Source organism: Aythya fuligula, chromosome 5 (genome assembly GCF_009819795.1).
Source record: "Aythya fuligula isolate bAytFul2 chromosome 5, bAytFul2.pri, whole genome shotgun sequence".
NCBI classification, from domain to species: domain Eukaryota; kingdom Metazoa; phylum Chordata; class Aves; order Anseriformes; family Anatidae; genus Aythya; species Aythya fuligula.
The window spans coordinates 59,879,870-59,895,374 of record NC_045563.1 but is presented as its reverse complement, the minus strand read 5'-3'; the positions used below and the strand labels follow the sequence as shown (position 1 = coordinate 59,895,374).

Here is a 15,505-nt window from a genome sequence, read left to right as displayed (position 1 = left end):
TCTAAACCAAGTCTTACACACTGATGGTCCTTACAAAACAGATTTGTAAAGTAAATAAGCATATTTCTCTTCCCCCCAAGTTTACATTGTAGGATTTACATTGTAGGATTTGAGCTTACACAGCTTTATCAGAACTACTGGTCTCGGTAACTCAGATTCCTCAACGTCCCTTGCAGCTACCGTAAGTTAAAAGTCTTGAGACCATATTTTGCAAGACCTACACACTGAGACAGATGTTCAGATTTTTCCATTCAAGTTTTAATTTTCAAGTGTTTGTACCATGGTCATATCAGGTATTAGAATTTAATCTCAAGTGATTTTCTGTCATCAAGTTCAAAGTATAGATCACAGTTTTCCTCAAGTTCAGGTCAGAATTCAGGCCAAAGAAAGGCAGTTTTAATTTGGATTTGAACTTTATGCATCTCTGGCAACACTACTCCAGGGATTTATTTCTTGTTTAGAGCCTCGCTAAAAATTACCAGTGGGGTATGTTTCATTCAGCATACACGTGTAACCTCGCAAGCTTGCCCTGCTCAGGGTTAAGCCTGGAGCAGATTGTCATTGATAAGTAACCAGCAGAGCATATCTGTACGTTCAGACAAGAATAACCAGCAGCTACAGCCCATATTCAACAACCTGTTCCTTGTCATAGCCCTGTGATTTATGGCTTTTGTTTCAACTTAGCAGCTCTTACCTCTTAAGCAGGAAAAAGGAAGAAGGGACGAGCTCATCAGCTCCCTCATTGCGTGTGCCGACCACGGTGGATGACAAACGGGTGCTCTGAGGCACGGGACCACCGTGCAGAGCCCAGGGGACTCTGAGGCAGAGCTGTCCCCTCTACACATGTATCGACGTCCAGCTCTGTAAAGGTGTCCCATTGACTTTGCTGTGGGCAGGAAACAGTCCAGGCTGTAAGTGTTAGGCTTACCCCTTTTCCCCCTCTTATTTACCTTCATTTTTCTCTTAAATATTAAAAGGAAATGAACTTGTGGGTGTGCTCGTTCATACTGTCATGAATCAGGAGTGCCTCCGCTAAGGTGAGAAAAATGCCTCATGCTACTTTGATCAAAGCCATTACCCTTAAAAAAACACTGCTAGAGCCCCACAGATCAGTACTTCACATATAAGTTATAACAATTTCATTGCCTCCAGCAAACAAACAGGCCCGCAATGAAATAAATGCTTGTGAGAAATGCCATGACCTTCCCCGTACTCTGAGCCTGGTAAAAGCATCATGGATACAAATCCACAACCACAATAATGGCAACCAAGAAATACTTCTGCCAGCTCAGGGACTAAAAAGACTATTTTTATAAACTGGCAGCACAAAGCTGCCCCTGCCTCGGTTTGAGACCCCGCTCCTACAGGACACAATGGGAAGCACCCCGCCGCAGAGCTGGCACGGCACGGCGGACGCGGGGTGCTGGTGCCCAACAATGTACATGCAGTTCCACGTGAAGTCATGTATATTGCATTTCAGTGATTTATTTTAGCCACCCAAGTTTCCACATACTGATGTTAATGTTACAACAGAGAGCAAGCATTTGGCACATCCCAAAATAGATGGATGGATAAAGATGAAACAAATATTCATAGATTTACTGCGCAGAACCCATCTTTTTCCCACTGATGTCAGAGAGAGAGAAGTCCACAGGAGCAAGACCAAAGGGCATCGATGCTGATAAATACATGCTTAGATTACAGCTATATTTATTTTTCAACTTAAATAAGCAAAATGTACACCCTGTGCAATTTTTGCCCACCTATTTCTAAGGCAATATTTTTAAAATAAATGCCTGAAAACGCATTTAGGGATCACCCTGCAAGGCCAACTGCAGTATAGCTGGGTCTCCAGAAACACACCGGGGTGCACTACAGATGCACACCAACAGTCCGAAACCATCGATGTATAGCCTGTGGGTTCCCATTCAATATTCTGCAGGATGAGGACTGAAAAAATCTGAACCTGGCCAATGGCACTGACATGCAGAGCTTGGGGAAAACTGAGGAGCACTGCAAACCAGACCCTTCATCTTCCCAAGCTGCCTTGACAAGGCAAGTCAGAGCCAGACCCAATGTGGGTGTGAAACTCTTCACTGAAGATTTTCGAACTGTTTGATGCTTCCTGCAGAAGGCTACCTCCAGAAAGTCAGATAACTACTACTAATTAAAGGAAATTAGCTGCTCTTGAACATGAGGATAAGTGTGTGTCTTAGCAATGTTTGGTTTGATTTGGTAGCTTCAGAAAGCTCTGCTGAAGCTGCATGATGAAATCAGCATTATTGGTTTACCTTACCCAAATTTAAACTGTTACAATGGATAAAGAGAAAGGGCATAAATGTGTACATTAATTATGTATGCTAGGTGCTTTGGTTTTGAAATTTCATCAGGACATTTACAAATATACAAAAAAATAGGGAACTTTTTTTTATTGTCAGTATTTCACACAACAAAAAAGTGCAATAAAATTGCCTTTTTATTATATAACAATGTTATTATACACCCTTTCTCGAATTATCACTGAGACTGCTACAGAAATATTCACAAACTAAAAATTCAATTTTAGCTGTAAGAAAAACGTTAACTACTGCTGGTATATTTTTCCTTTTAAAATATTTTATCATCTGTATCCAATAGTAATTAAGCAGTATTAAATTGGCCGTTTTGTACCAGATGCTGCTCTTTTAAAATGACTTGTCATTTCCAGCACAAGATAAAGACCTTATACCAGACCTTACTGAATGTGGAAGGAAAAGCAGTTTGCATTTTACAGTTTGCATTTTGCAGAGACACTTGAAAGTGCCGAATAGCACACAGGGCAAAACCTGCTCATTTCACTCGTAAAAGCAGTATTATCATCACCAGAAGAGCCACATCCAAAGGCAAAACAGAGAAGGAAGCAAGACACCACCTGCATGTTAAATGAAATTATTTCCCTCTTGATTAAAATTATTAATTTGTTCCTTGAAATCAGTGGCTGAGCTTCTGGTATGGAAATACTAGGCCCTATGCCAAACATCCAAGAGATCATCTTGAAAGGTATACCTGAGTCCCTCACTTACTACTTACTACTGCTTCACTGCTAGCCCTGCCTCAGCCTTTCAAATCACATTTTTCAGTAAATCTGTTGCACAGCCATGACTTTCTCTCCTTGGTCTATGCAGCTCCCTTCTCAAAAAGTTTGTTGCACAGCTGGGAATGACATTAAGTAGAGACTAGTGGCTCACCACTCAATGTTTGAGATTTCAGGGCTAACAACGGACACAACGAGCCTTAGCGTAATACAGAAGAGCCTCCGCATTGTCCCTTCCCACCCAGGTCCCATCAGAAACTAGGAACTTCAGGAACTTTTATTTTCTATATGGGTCTTAACAACATAAACAAGTGTGGTATTTTATATAAGACTCAAGGAATGACCCCATATTCGTCAGTAGGCAGGCAAATACTAAGTATGAAGTGAAGCTTTCCACTATTTTTGTGTTTTGGCTTGGAATCAGATTCATTTAGAAATCTGGGTCTCAGCAGTCAGCTAATGTTGCAAGAGCATGGTTGTAAAATGGGTCTCCCAGTTTTAAGGGACCAGATAGGGAGGTGCTGGATAAAAACCCTGGGAACACCAGTCCTCCCTTGGCAGCCTGAACTGACCTTGAGCTATTTTTTTTGTCCAACGGCGGCATCTGCTGGATGGCTTGCAGACTGCATTTCTTTGTGAGGTCAACTCCTGGTGAGTTGAATGTCCTGTTTTCTCATCTTTTCATAATGGAAAATAAGTCGGTGGAGAAACGGCAAAAATATTTACTGTCTTCAGTCACCACCTGGAGCTCCATACACCAGGAAAATGCCAAGCACTTTGCTACCAAAGAGCCTTCTTGAAAAAAAAACAGGAGAAAATTGAAAGGAATAGCAGGTTTTTATTTTTATTTTTTTTTTTAATTGATGCACAAATCTGGGGAAATCAGTCTATTTCCGTTTGGGTATGGCCTGAGTTGTAAGAAATGGTGCTGGGGGAGACAGGTTACTTACCAGAAGGCAGATGAGGCACAGGCACAAGAGCAGATGACAGTGGGCTTGCAATGCCATGGTCCTCTGGTCCTCAGTGGTACATAAACCTCATCATGCACAGTCACCTCCATCTAAATTGCAGGTGTAGAACAGGGCAAGCTGAGAAACAATCTTACATAATATTTGGAAATAACAATTTCCTTGCATAGTTTGAAACATTAGCAAGTGTAGAGGTGACATACCTAAAGGTCATCTACCTTACACCTTGGCCATAAAACATTCCTTTCCTTTCCTTCACATGGATGCTTTACTTCTGAATCCTCAAACGAATGCAATTGGCTGATGTATCTGAAAGACAAAACCTGAATGACTTGAATTTTACTTGTGGATTAGCTTCACATTCTGGGAGGATATAAGGGTCCTCTTGGTTCACTGACGACCGCTGTGTGCAGCACCCTACGTCTGACTGACTGTGAGCCAGGATGGTTGTTTTTCTGTGTGTTTATTTTTTTTATTTATTTTTAGAAGACAACGCATCACATTTGGGAACAGATGTCCTGTGAGACCTGTGCATTCAGCTCGTGACTGTTTCCTCATGTGTGGTTCTGTTTGAAATCGGTGGTTTCGACCAGCGCTGTGTGGCAGAGCATTACGATCCTGCTGTTTGTGAGAAATGCTTTTCATTTTCAGTTGGTTGTTCACAGAAGAGAGTCAGCAGGCCTGTATACCAGTAAAGCAATGCCTTGTTGTTACAACTCTCTTTACTTTGCCTTATGCTACTTGTGGGTTTCCTGAGGCTGCAACTCAGACAATCCATGCGCCTTTTATGCTACCAGGCATATTTTATTCCTACTTGCTGCCACGTGAGTGGAAATTATATTATTGCCATTAATAAGCAACTTGTGCTTTCTTTTTTTTTTTTTTTTTTTTTTTTTTTTTTCAGGCCGCTAGAGGGAAGCATTTCTATGAAAAAGAGGAATTAGATGATTTCTTCAGTGCGTACATATATATTTTCTTCCTAAACTTTTATATAAATCACTTCTCCAATTCAGGTAGAGCATTTCACACCATGACAACCGAAGTTAACGTACTGAATTCCTGCCTTGTGTAACTTCATTGGTTTTACTGGCAGTTGACACTGCGTTGGCACCCTTATCTGTAGGATTTATCACAGCGAGGCCAAATTCATGGCTTGCGAAGATTCACTTCTATGTGAAAAATCACAGCCGTTTATGTCTACGTGGCAAAGTATCCCTGTGAGCTGAATAAAGGTGGCTAGGATAAAGACTGTATTATAGCTAAGCGTTTACACAACAGCTTGTAGATGGAGTCCTATTCTTCAAATTGGCCGGCTAATGCTCCCGTTACAAACATAATGCCACAGAAATACAAACGTATACAGGGAAGGACATGTGTCACAGTAGTCATTTCCTTCGTTTTGGAAAGGAAGCATGGTGTGCACTCAACACAGATGCTCCGTGCTCTCGAAGGCGGTCTTCTAGAGAACTAGACACTTGAAATAGCTTGCAGTTTAGAGCCAGCTGCACAAAATGTAGGCCCAAACATGCCTTTAAAAAGCTGCACAAATGCCAATTACATTAAACGATATGAAAAAAGCAACAAAGTAATGTGCCTAATTAACAAAGCTAGAGATGGAGCCAGCCATTTGGTTTGAAGTACTTCCAAGAGAGATGTTAAATCCAATGGCCAGGGCAACTCTGGAAGAAATAAATTAACATGCTGGGTTAATATTTCAAGCTCTGTGGGCGTAAACTGTGTGTGGTGAGGGGAAGCAAAGGTAAAAATATCACAGGGTACTATTTTGTTTGTTTGTTTGCCAAGGACACTTTAGCTTTTGCCATTTATTTATTCTTCACAGTATGCTAGAAAATATGCAAGACGACAAAATTATTGGCATTGCGTCACTGACTTTCCTAAACTTATCTTTTTGCCACCTGTTCAATCAATCTCAAGGTCAAGAGAAACCGTTGTTTTGAGTGAATGAATTATGGCATAGGCACATTCGTGAAAAATACATTAGCAGTGTTCTTTTATCTTTAGTACTATGTGCAACCACAGCTTAAAGAAGCCTCTTACCATAGGGCTTCTCTGAGAAAGAAGACGCAGTGGTTTGTGTGGCTTTCTATTTTTTTTGTTGTTTTAAATTGGTTGGAAACAGAAGTGCTGAGGTACTAACAGGCCAACTCCTGTTCCTATCCCTGCCATCAGACCAGTTCCAAAGAGTGTTTATCAAAATGCTGATAAGTGCTATATACATACATATATATATATATATTATTTATATATATATAAAAATAAAACAAAACTCACTCACAAGCATTATGGGCCTTTGACTTCAGCCTAGGTGTGGAAGAGGAAGGCGCTGTTCTGCTGTCAGCTCTGCCTGGTACAAATTCTAAGGAAATGACATCAAGGCTCACGTCTTCAACATCTCTCTTGCTGTCTTCTGTCATGAGAAAGATATTTAGGTTAAAAAAATAAATAAAATGCAAGCTCCTGCTAGCTAAAATGCAACCTAGTGAATTGTCCATGTACAAGTAGAACCAAGATTCTACGGACCTCAGGTCTCTTCTGTCTATGAGCAGGAAGGATCATGATTTTCCACTTGAAGTTAGATAAATCTGTTGTTCTAGAGCTCTGTGGTTAGAGATGTACTTTCCTTTCTCACTTTGGAATTACAAAGATAGCAGAGAATGCCCTATACACGGCTTTGTTCCACAATATTTTTTTCTGGGTCCCGTATCTTAGAACTGACTGATAGCTGTCCAGTCCAAAATCATAGATACCAGTCATTCAGTGAGCTCTGCCCATCACAAGCTCCCAAGCCGCAGCAAGTACTGTGGCTTGAATCCTTTCCAGAACTCATCTATTGGCAGCTGTTTCCATCTGTTCCTTCTTGAGCAGTTCTGCCCAATCCCTAGGGAAGGCCAGGAGGACTGTCATTGCACTGAACTTGCTTGTAGTGAGCTGGTGGCTCATGTTTTACCTGAATATGTCATTTTGCCTCATCTGCTGTCTGGCTTCTTTTTGCAATAAGAATTCTGAGTTCTGCTCCTCATGAACGACAAAAAAAGCTGTCCCTTAGATGTGGATGACAAAACAGTATTCCCTCTTTTAAATACAAGTGATTATTATTAAAAAGACATAAAAGGCTGATCAATACATTTAATCCTCATACCTGCTAGGCATGTAGTGATTCCTGCACATTTGTTTTGCAGCTGAAGCAACATACTTTTGACACATTTTTGCTTTGTGGTGACTGAAGGCATGTGACCTTCAAGCATTTCACTTCCATCAACATTACCTGTGGCTTTCATGTGGTAGGATTTTTTGTTTGCTTTCTTGTCTTTTGGTGTTTTTGTTTGTTTATTATTTTTTTGGTACATCATGCAATATAGAAGTTTAAAAAAAAATCATCAAAACCCATGTCTACTTCCATGTCTTCTATTTAAGACACCAGTGGCTACATTTCCAGACATGCAACTGACCCTTTAGAAATCTTGGTTGGCTGAGCAGATGTCTAGGTACATAAGACTCATTTGTTAATTTTTCCCCATCACTATTTGTGTCCCTGTTAACTTGCTCTCTACAGACTAACATTTATTGGTCAGAGTGAATTAAAATACTTTTTTTCTTTTTTTTTTTTTTTTTTAACCACGTTAATTAGTTTTATATTTTCACTGCTACAAATTTTACTTGATGTTTTGATAGACCACGTCTAGCCCGATTTCCAATTTGACTTCAGACCTCCTGGACCTTTGACGTGCACGGCTGAAAATGCAAGCCTTCGTGCATAAACATAATTTTTTCTTCCAAAGTACCTCTAAATATCTCCCTAAACACAAGACACATTCTGCAGCTCCTACTCGGTCTTTGCTTGAGATGGGGGGGAAATAGCTGATAGGACAGGCAACGTAACAGAACATGGAAAGGAAGCTGAAGAAGAATCTGTTAGCAATCCAAATGCAATCATCTGGGTTTTGTCCCAACCTTTATTGTATGTAGTTATATATAGGCAAACACACACCCCCAGGTGACCATATAAACATACGGTCAGGAAAACTGGAAGTAATTTCATTGAATTCCCACATCTCCTTTTCTGGGATGTGCTGTTCTTTTAAGCGTACATTTATTTGCTTGGCTTACGTGGTGGTCAAACTGGGCTACAGAAGCGCAGCACCACTGTAGCACTTCTGCATGGAGATCTCTTCATCTGCTGAAGGGCTCTTAAGGGAATTGCAGCGAGAAAGCAAATAAAAAGCTAAACTACTTCTAAATACATAAAACACCGCCTTTTTCTCCACATTTTATTAGGCAGGATGCCTGTAAGCTAGAGAACAGTCCTACAAGAACCCATAGGAATATATTTTATCTGTAATTAATCTGAAAAATTCCACAGAAGGCAGGCCCTTATGGATTTGCATACTGGGTACCCCTTTTTTCCCATCCTTTTACAGGAAAGCCTGTAACTATGCTCTAGTAGGAGCTCTTGTATGATAGGCATCCATCCTAGAAACACAGAAAGATCCACTTGGACACGAGAACAGAGCCCATCTAAGGAAAATCCACTTCTGAATTCTCGGTGGCCAACTCTGCACATCTTATGCCATCGTGATCTTTCCCAGCTTCCTTGTTATTCCCCAGCCCCTTTTATTTCTGGAATACCTAGAGGCAAGGAGCACAACCGCAAAGCCTGGCAGAATCCACAGATGAATCAGACTGCATCAGTAAACAATGACTAAATGCACAGTGTCTTAGGAACAAGCATGCCACTGTGCTTCATAAGCCAAACCATTTAAATACGGGCCTCCTGCAGATCTTGTGTATTAGCAGGAATATCTCAGCCACAATCTGTAGGGCTGGTGCAACCATTTTGCACCACTGTTCCCAGAGAAGGCTTTCCCAGGTCCTGGAAACTATGGACAGAGCATCCTCCTGCTCCCTGGAGTGCACAATTATAGCACATCCCAACAAGGGAAGGCTGAGGACAAGCTAATAGAGGTGCCATCCGTTCACTATTAGCACTGATCTAGCTCTCAGCACCTCTTATCTGGAACAAAAGCCTACTATTTGGCTCAGGAACAAGCCAAAATCAGGCAATCTGCATCCCCAGCAGCTGGCCAGAGATTTGTGACAGAAGGTGGATTTTGCTTTCCATTCACTCACAGTTGAATTGTATAAATCCTGGTTATTTACTGAAGAAATGCAGCAGATTTCATCCTTAGTGCCAATTATTTAACTAGCATGACTGGAACTATTATACTTTATATGTCTTCATGTGCAGCACACAAAGAATTACTTTAACAGGATTAAGCATCATATTTCATGGGACTGGCCACATAAATATTTACAAAGCTAGAGAACAGCAAAGACATCTCAGAGCTATTGATTCATGTCAAATATTGAGAAGCTGGGTTAATCAAGGGGTTTAAGCAATGCTTTAAACATTTGAGTCAGCATTGTTGAGATTTACTTCAACTATTCTTACCTTTCAACACCAAAAGTTTTACGAACCGTTTATAAAGATGACGATTTACAGGCCGTTCTCCCACCTGCTCATCTGAGAACACTTCAGTCAGTGCTGTAAATTCAGGGTAGGCTGGAGAAATAATAACAGTTGTGGGAAGTGAATAATTCAACAAAAGTAAAGCTCTCGTTTCAATTTAAAAAAATAAAGAAAAAAGAAATGATCTAATCATTTTGATGTATTAGAGAAACAGTCAGCTGACAGGCAAGCATATGTTTTGTGTAAAATGCAGCATGTTCTCTCCTCTTCAGTCACAAAGAGACCCTAATTTATTTATTTTTTTTGTTGGTTAAAAGAAAAATATATACTCGAGGCACTGAGAACTGCACCCCTTGCTCAAGAAAAGACTAGTGCCTCCTGTTCTGTATTCTGTAAATTCTATATGTGAAATATGTATGTCTGTATCTATGGGATCGTGTCTGTTGCTGTGTGTTCACGCACCTGCAAATTAGCTGAGATTTTAAAAATGTCACTACAGCGCTAGTAGAGTTTCATTTTCAGAAAAAGCTGACTAGGCCAATCTCAGAAAGGCAAGGACCTTTGATGACTCTTCCAGAACAGACCACCTATAAATAAAATAAAGCCAAATCACTAGCCACTTTTGAAACTCTAGCTGTAGTACATGGTAGGAGCTACATCCATCAGCTCTGTGTGCACACGTTTACTCTTTTTTTTTAAGCATGTAAATTTAGAGCCTTCAGGATTACTTCACTCAGCTCCTAGTAACACGTATTTAGCAGCTTCCATAAGCATGTTTTCGTTATGCACTGACATGAATCTTCCAATACTGTAACTTGAATTTCCCTTGTCACCAGCAGCTTGTTTTGCTGGATCTCGCCTAGATCAGCAAGACAAAGACAAAGACAAATCTATACCCTTCACAGAAATACACTTTGTAACAAAGCGACACATCAGCAAAGCTGTATGCTTTATTTCAGTTACTTAAAGGAGATTTTCCGTTGATTTCTTGAGGAACAATCATTTCTGTTTTGGGGAATGCTCATCAAAGATAAATCCTGACACTTTTACCACAGCCTTGACTGAAGCACATCTAGACAAGGATACCATTTCTGACCAACCTGTATGCTTCAAGAGAAGCACAAGGCCTGGCCCAGTCCAGCTATGTGCTGGATTCAAGCAGGTGCTGGGTGTAAGACTGCCATCTGCAGCACTTGCTGCCCTTCTTGCCAGGAAGGAAGGAGAAGTCTTCTCTTTCCCTGTGAGAAACAGGGTCTGGAAACCATCTGAGCCCTTTTGCAAGCAACAGAATGCTCCTTGTTTGTGTGCACAAACCTGATAGTATTTACTCAGTTTCACCTCCCGTATCCAAATGGATTCAGGTGGGAGTTTCTCTGAGTTAATGATATGAAGAAAGACCAATGACAATCTCTAACATAAGACAATATTACTTACTTTTTTTCTTTTCTTTTCTTTTTTTTTTTTTTTTTTTTTTTTTCTCCAGAGCAATTTCCATTTATCTGATAGTTTGGTATCTGTCTATGCAATGCTGACGTTTCTACACTGGCACTCTTTCTGAAGGATCCTAAAGGGGTCTGCAAAACAAAGCCAACCTTCACTCGCAATCAAACTCAGCCCAGGACGAATGGATGGAAAACAAAATGCAATCCAGCAGGCCGAGTGCAGCAAACACTTCTCATCTCACAGCAAAGCCATGCAGTGGTTGAAGAACATGGATGAATATGAAGTCCAAGCAAAACCTAGGTAATTAGGGAGAAAAAAATAGCTTGGTAAGTATGCAGGAACTAGCACTCAACCTATCCAGCTTCTGTTCCCATGGCCACTCTCCCTAAAAGCAGCATGACTTCCCTGAACTGGGCTCTGTGCTATGCAGCCCTTCAGGCACGTGGCACCTCTAGGGCTCCCTCAGTCAACATCAAGCACCAATCAATTATTTTCTCCTTCGTTCTCATTCTTTCCATGGAATGCTTTCATCCAGCTACTGACCGTCCAAAGGGGTAAACCTAACCTTTCAGAAACGTAATATCATCTCTGCAAGTGCAGCTTTGTTTGTTTTTAAATGAGTTTCAAGGACAGAGCGAGTACATTGCACGGTGAAGTACATCACAGCTTTACATTTGAGGACCTCAAACCAAATGATTTACAAGGATCGATATTAACAGATAGAGCAATTCACAGCATGATGTAATCTAGAACTGATGAAGGACTGCATAGAAATACTGTTGAGTTGTCATGAATGTAATACAAAGCAGCACAGATTGAATTATAGCATTCAAGCATTACAAAACTGGTATTCCAACCCCGCCTGCCTTTTGTTTTGAGATTACAACTCTTACAAATAAATCTCTCCCTCTCAGCTTCCTCCAGCTTTAAAACATTTTAAATGTGCTCTCCAAGTGTATTCAGAGATGTACATAAAGTCACAAGTTTTATAAACATCTCTTTTCCTTTTTTTTTTTTTTTTTTTTTGTTTGTTTGTTTTTTTTTTTTTCTTTTCTTAGAATGGTCAACAAGTTTTGTAAGAACCCTTTTGTCTGAATATAAATTGGCTGATGACTCGGCAGGCTTAAATTTAAGGAGCCAGTGCTTCATTGGTAGTCACCATTGCTGGTCTCCTTGTTGGGTACCTCAGCAAATGAAGAGGCTAAAGAGATGTGCAGAACGAGGTGCTGGTTGTATTAGCAAAGCACCAAAGCATAACACAAAGCCTCCTTGTGTGCTTTCCGTGCCCATACAACACTCTGTGATGTTGATCTGTGAATCCAGCACCTCCCTTAAGTGGTAAAATCACTTAATACAAGAAGAAAAAAAAAGTTCAAAGGTTATTCAGTTTAGGTATATTAGGGAATGTATGCTCAGTCACACCCCACCCCCTAAAATGAGAGGAAAAATCCCTTGGAGTTTAGATTAGAAATCAGTGAGCTTCTCAACTAAAGCCCTGAGCAGAGAGCAGGGGATTTAGAAACGAACAGCACACAGACCTACAAGCTAAGGTTTCCTTTGTGGACAGAATTTAAGGCTTCTGTCTGAAAGACAACCTACTTTTCATTGTATACTGTTACCCTGCAGATGCTGAAGCATAGGGCAGCAAAGGTGATGCCAGGACAGCAGACAGAGAGGCGAAAGAAGGACTTTTCCTGTGTCATCAGAACACGGGAGGCAGTGGGGTGGCCTAACACGAAGGATAAAATTAGCAAGGGGACTGACTCTTTTTTTCTGTTACGTAGGAGTTTTAAAAAAATAAACCAGACTGATGTCTCAAAGCTATATTTCCACTGTCACCACTGGAAGTGTTGATTTAGAAGAACAGCAAAGGTTGCAGGCACTCCAAATGACTTTAATAGGACTGCTCGAACTGCATCTATACTCTCCTGGGTAGCAGCTGTGCAACTCTGGCCTCTTGGAAGGCTCCCACACTGAAAAACCTTTCTACACTCCACAGCTTTTTTTTTTCCCCTCCTTTAGCCAGGCTTTGGTCAGCCACAGCTCAAGGCAGATCATCAAAATCCCTCACCAGAATCAACTCGGGAAATAAAATGTAATTCCAAGGCCAACATCTTTTAATGCGTTTTGGGAATTTCTGATAACATGACCTGCTGCTGCTTTACCAGAATCCTTTCCCAGACTGTGAAATACTTGAGCAACCTACCAAATCTGTGCCTCCCACTCAGGTCTCCCAGCTCTCTTAAAGCTTTGTCAGTTCTTTTTGGCAAGTAAAACTTGGTAATGTAACTATTAATTTAACTTAAAATGACAAAAGTTATCAGGGAAAAACGAGATAATTCCTGGACACACACATCCAGCTTCATATAAAGACATCCCTGTTTAACTTTTCCTTCCTGGGTGGAGAAGATACCCATCAGGGAGGTATAAAGGGGGCTGCTCTCAGGTCATTGACAAGGGATCTAAGCTTCTACTCTTTCGTTCATTTCATTCATTCATTAACTTCACTGCCATCAGTGGAGCTGTATAGGTGATCAAACACGTGCTCCTGCTTCTACAAGTTACTGCATTGTCTATAACACAGGGCTGAAGGCACAGAGGAGACAGACAGCTATTCTGAAACTGAAAAGCCCAAACATGTACATGCCTGACTGTGACAAAATCATACAGATGTTCATCCCACGTACACAGCGGATTACAGAATCTCATTAAGGCCTTAGCAATCACTGCAGGGTAAGGGGAGACCCTTCAGCATCCCAGGAGCTGAAGACGGAGACTTGTGGTTTGAGCCAAAGTAAGAACTGGTTATAACATAGATATTTTTCAGTGGGACTAGAGGGGCAGAAGTGCTGCAGTTTGGGATTAAATGAACCTCTGTGGAAAAATTTTGCCCCTAAATTGCAGTATCTTTGAAAATAATTAGGTTTGCTTTATCTATTGTAGTTCAAATATTGCCATTTGAAAAGGATTTTTATTTATTCATTTATTTTTTTTACACAAAACCAGGATTTGATATCACTACAGGGCAGGCTTGAATCAAAATTTTGATAATACACAGCACCTACTGGACTGAATTAAAACATGTGTTTTATATAAATTGACTACTGCCTAGATGATAATATCAACTGTCACTCATTAAGTTAAAATCATACTATAATCTTCAGTGCAAAGCATTCTTTGCGTTTTAGTAGGTAGATACTTTCTGCCACGTACCTTATTTAATAAAGATCTTATTTTCTAATAGTTTCCCTCTTGAACTTCAAAAAAACTTGGAAAATTATGTTCTCTTTTTCCTTTTCCACATCAAAATAATATATACATTTATTTTTCTAATTTATATTTCTAAGACAGCTTCTCATTTTGGTGGCTATATTGCTCACAGATCTTTTGCAGTAGGCAGCCCTTGGTGGCTGCCAGCTCTCCTTTCCCAATTACAGCCTTTGTATCCTCAAAGAAACCTCACAGGTCGCTTTAGCGTGGCCTCTCCACCTGAGCCCACGACAACTGTCTTTAAGCGAACCTTCCATGTTTTAACACATACCTTCAGGTCACTTCTAAGGGCCTGGACCAGCCTCCAACAGAGACCCGGGCTAGAAGGGAAAGTGAAGTGACAGAAGCTTGCAAGAAATCCCTTTCATCCCCACAGTTGCCTGAGACCTCCATACTGAAATTCCTAAAGAGGAATCACTGATGGGGGATAAGGTAGCACAGAAGGCAAGAGCTAATGAGCTGGAAAAGAGCCTCTACAGCTGTGGATGTGCCGGTGGCCTGGGATGCACAGATCCTCCCTCCTGGGTTAACCTCGGTAACTCTCCGAGTCTGCCCTACCATGCATCCCCATTAATCCCTAGATCTTTGTTGTGAAAGATAGTAACTTAGGGCAATTCTAAAATCACATTGTGGTTTTGTTTTTCTTGTCAATGAGTTATCATCCCCTTTTCCTTTTGTAATTCCAGGCTCATGTTTACAGACCTGCCCTCTTCTCGCTTATTGCCTTCTTTCTGGCGATTCGCAAGCCTTTTAGATAACTTTTCTGTGCTTGTGATTCTCACGTTTCTCCCTACACCACCAGTCTTTCTCTACTCAACCCAATGCCCAGGTAGCTGTTAGCTTTTAAGAGATCTTGTCACTGTCTTAAGGTAATTAAGTATTAATGTTGCCTTGGCATAGCCTCACTTTCCCTTTTCAATTTCACTGCCAATACCAGTAACGTGCTCCCTATTGCCTCATCATCCTCCGTCCCCACACCTCACACAGCACCCAGCTCCTAGGCCTTCCTTCTACCCCACCAGGCTCACGACCAATCTGTTACCATTCTTACTGGCAAATCTGGCCTGTAAGCCTCTTTGCTACATCCTGCTGCAACCACTGCAATGTTTTCTTCTCCACATCCCAAACACATGCAATGCTCCTTGGCAGCCTGAGCCATACGCCTCCCCTCGCCAACCCGACCACACTGCCTGCTCAGTAGCAGCCCTCCACTTCTTCTTTGCTGCTCTTCCAGCACGTCCAAACCTCCATCTCCCTTTGAGG

The 15,505-nt window shown here is 41.0% G+C and overlaps 1 long non-coding RNA gene across 2 annotated transcripts; it reads right to left on the bottom strand.

The window, feature by feature from the left end:
* Positions 1-700: 700 nt before the first annotated feature.
* LOC116489388 lies at positions 701-9,619 on the bottom strand. 2 transcript variants are annotated; one of them, XR_004253285.1, is made up of 6 exons: positions 9,512-9,619; positions 6,338-6,469; positions 4,245-4,350; positions 4,024-4,133; positions 3,646-3,868; positions 701-886 (listed from the first exon to the last, which is right to left on the bottom strand). It is a non-coding gene; the product is annotated as an uncharacterized LOC116489388 (long non-coding RNA). The 2 variants fall into 2 exon arrangements; XR_004253286.1 differs by having other exon boundaries at positions 9,538-9,619.
* Positions 9,620-15,505: the final 5,886 nt, after the last annotated feature.